The sequence below is a fragment of the Musca domestica genome, unplaced genomic scaffold, assembly GCF_030504385.1.
Source record: "Musca domestica strain aabys unplaced genomic scaffold, Musca_domestica.polishedcontigs.V.1.1 39, whole genome shotgun sequence".
NCBI lineage: Eukaryota > Metazoa > Arthropoda > Insecta > Diptera > Muscidae > Musca > Musca domestica.
The window spans coordinates 8,362,709-8,366,170 of NW_026712326.1; positions in this window are offsets into that span (position 1 = coordinate 8,362,709).

The window sequence follows — 3,462 nt, forward strand, 5'->3', positions numbered from 1 at the left end:
AATGCAGATCCTTATTCAACGCGCTTGTTTACACACCATAATTATCAAATTTTTATTTGGACAACACCATATCCATACCAAATTATAGGACACAATACCTTTTAGGATTCTACTCTTCCAACAGCAGTAAATAATGTTAACAAAAGGTTAAAAATTCCGGAACTCATTCAATGTGCAACTTTGAACATTTTCTGTGTTTATTTTCACCCTGCCGAAATGAAGGGTGAGTCCAATACTTACAAAAAGTTTAAAATTTACAAAACTTTTGTTCGCGTTAGCAGGACTACCCAGAAGTGAAAAATGTTTTAAATTTACAAAAAGGTTAAAATTTAGAAAACTTAAGCTCGCGTAATCCTGTGCCGGACACACCCAGAAGAAAAATCCAAATTTTTTATGTACGCATTCCTTTTGGTAATCCCCATTATGATGGGGACGTAATCCCCATTCCACTATGCTGGTTAGGGCAAAAAAAAACGATCATTGGCAAAAACGATTGGCACATCTCAATATTTCCATCAATGCAAGATCTGTTATAAAGATGGTAAAGATCGGAACATTCTTTTTGGAACCTTCCCCACAAAGGGTCAAAATTTTGAATAACCAAAACGATCATAACATTCGAAATAAGCATCAGGTTCTCTTCAAATTACACACATCACAATATTTTTACTAACCCAAAGTCTGGTGTGAAGATGGGATATATCGGTCCACTCCTTCTGGCACCTCTCCCACAAAGGGCTCAAAATTTTGAAAATTCATGGAGCTCATAAAACGTGAAATTAAAATCCGATTTCATTCAGTCTTAGCACATCTCAATTTTTCCATCAACACAAGATCTTTCTTGTGTGTTCTTAACAAAACTATTATGCCTTTTGGTTTATTAAATTTGGCATTCCGTTTGTAACACCACGAAATATACATTTTAGACCCCACAAAGTACATTATCGATGAATAGTGTAATGGCTTATGACAAAAGTTGCCTAAGCAGGTCCATGTCGTCGTATTTTTAAAGGATTTTATTGTTTTTAAGAATTGTCAAATTCGTTCCAAATGGTGGAGGGTATTCAATGTTCGGCCCGACCGAGCTTACAGCTTTTTGACTTGTCTTACTACTATATTCCAAAAACTCCACCTCATCTTATATTTTGCAGCAGTACTGAAGAATGACCAGATTCTGGACCGCCATTGCCATTCACAATACCAAACGTAAAAAATGGACTATGTCGGTCGGTATTTAGGAATTATCTAATACAATACAATTTAGGAATTATCCAAACCAAGTACCTCCTTATTTACTTTTATTTATTGTAAACATTAATTGGGACTACACTCCGGGCCTTCGCCATGTGGACATTCAAATTGTTTTAAAATTGGTTGAAGTATACCATCCTTTATAATCCAATGATTATACCTCTTGTATATTCAGTTGAAAAATATGAACTTCATAATATCCATATTTGATAAAAAAACTGAACTACATTGAATCTTTTTCGCGAGGACGTATTTCAAAATACCAAATAACAAATGCAGTCAAAACGTAGGCCACATTAAAATTTCGTTGTGCGAATCACTATCCAATGAGGCCACAAAATGTCAAAGTGCTGCCAATTGGCTTCAAAATTTTGATTATAACCTTCGAAATAATAATTGTGAGGGTTATTCCACTTCGTGTCTCTCTTCTGAGAGCCTGAACCAAATATGTGTCTTAATTATTAACAAGTAAAAAAGCAGTAATTTCGGCCGGGCCGAAACTTGAATACCCTCCACCATTTAGAACGAATTTGAAAATTTTCGAAAGAGATAACATTCGCCAAAAATTCTGTTAACATTTTAAAAATACCGAATATAGCAGTTATATTTGGGCCTGTACGACGTGCATTGTCTGTCACAGGCCATTACCACTGTTATATAGAAACTATACGAAGACCTGGACCTGCATAGACAAGTTTCTGTCACAGGCTGTAGCTTCCATTACGAACTTCCAGTACGACATCTCAAACAATTTCGTTGAGTATTGTACCTAAAATCATCAAAATACCGAATATAAGGAGGTACTGATATGTGGGGCCTATACGAAGACCTGTACCTGCATAGGAAATTTTCTGTCACAGACTGTAGTTCCCATCACGAACTCTAAATACGTAATTTGAAACTACTATGGTGAATAATGACGCTAAAATCATCAAAATACCGAATATTGGGAGATACAGTTATATGGGGCTATACGAAGACGTGGACCTGCATAGACAATTTTCTGCCTTAGGCTGTATTATATATTTCGAACTTCAAACACTAAATTTGAAACAATTCCGTTGAATAATGTCGCTAAAATCACCAAAATACCGAATATAGGGAGGTTATATGGTTGCTATACGAAGACGTGGACTTGGACAGACAATTTTCTGTCTCAGGCTGTAGTATCCATTTCGAACTTCAAATGCCAAATTTGAAACAATACCGGTGAATAATGTCGCTAAAATCATCAAAATACAGAATATCACGAGGCACCGTTATATGGGGGCTATATGAAAACGTGGACCTACATGGCCCATTTACGAACTTAACCTGCCTACTGGTAAAATAAACATGTGCGCCTTCAATCTCAATTCCTTCGAAAGATTACAACAGACAGACAGAGGGACAGACACACAGACGGACATGGCTAAATCGTCTTAGAATTTTACGCTGATCAAGAATATATATACTTTGTTGGGTCTTACATGAGTATTTCGAGGAGTTACAAACGGAATGACAAAATGAATATACCCTCCAAAGTATGGTGGAGGGTATAAAATACTTGCCTTCAAATTGGGGCTATACCAATTTTTATATAGGAGAGACCTTACCCGTAAACGGAAATATTAAAATACAAATATATAATAATAAGGAGTATCAAACTTCATTCATTTAACTTAAATATTGTGAACTCTATATTAACTAAAATTTACGGACAACGTTAAATGGACTTCGAGTTCAAATCACGTATATATACGTTCCAACGAATTTTTCAGGGTTTTGCAAACGAAATGACGAAAATAATATACCCTTCATCTTATGGTGGAGTGTAAAAAATGGCTTGTTATTAAATTTTCAAAATTTTATGTTGATTGAACACAAATGTGTCCAATATTTGTATAAATCGACGCGAGTTGATTCCATGTTCACGTAACAACGGGTCATTAACCCCCCATATAGCCTATACAAACAAATCCAACAATACAACATATTATAGGCTATAATGAAATATTGCGTCTTCGAAGAAAATTCGAGATGAAATTTGAATACGACATCTCTTCTGTAAAAATAGCAGAAAATATGTCAACTCTTCATGTTCATCGATCACGAATTCAGTTAATGTACAGCTTTATGTGGTACTAGACAGAGATATATCCTACGCTAGTAGTTTGGTAGGAAAAGCCAAGTGTTATTATCTTTAAAAGACATTTTCTCCATCCCATCGAC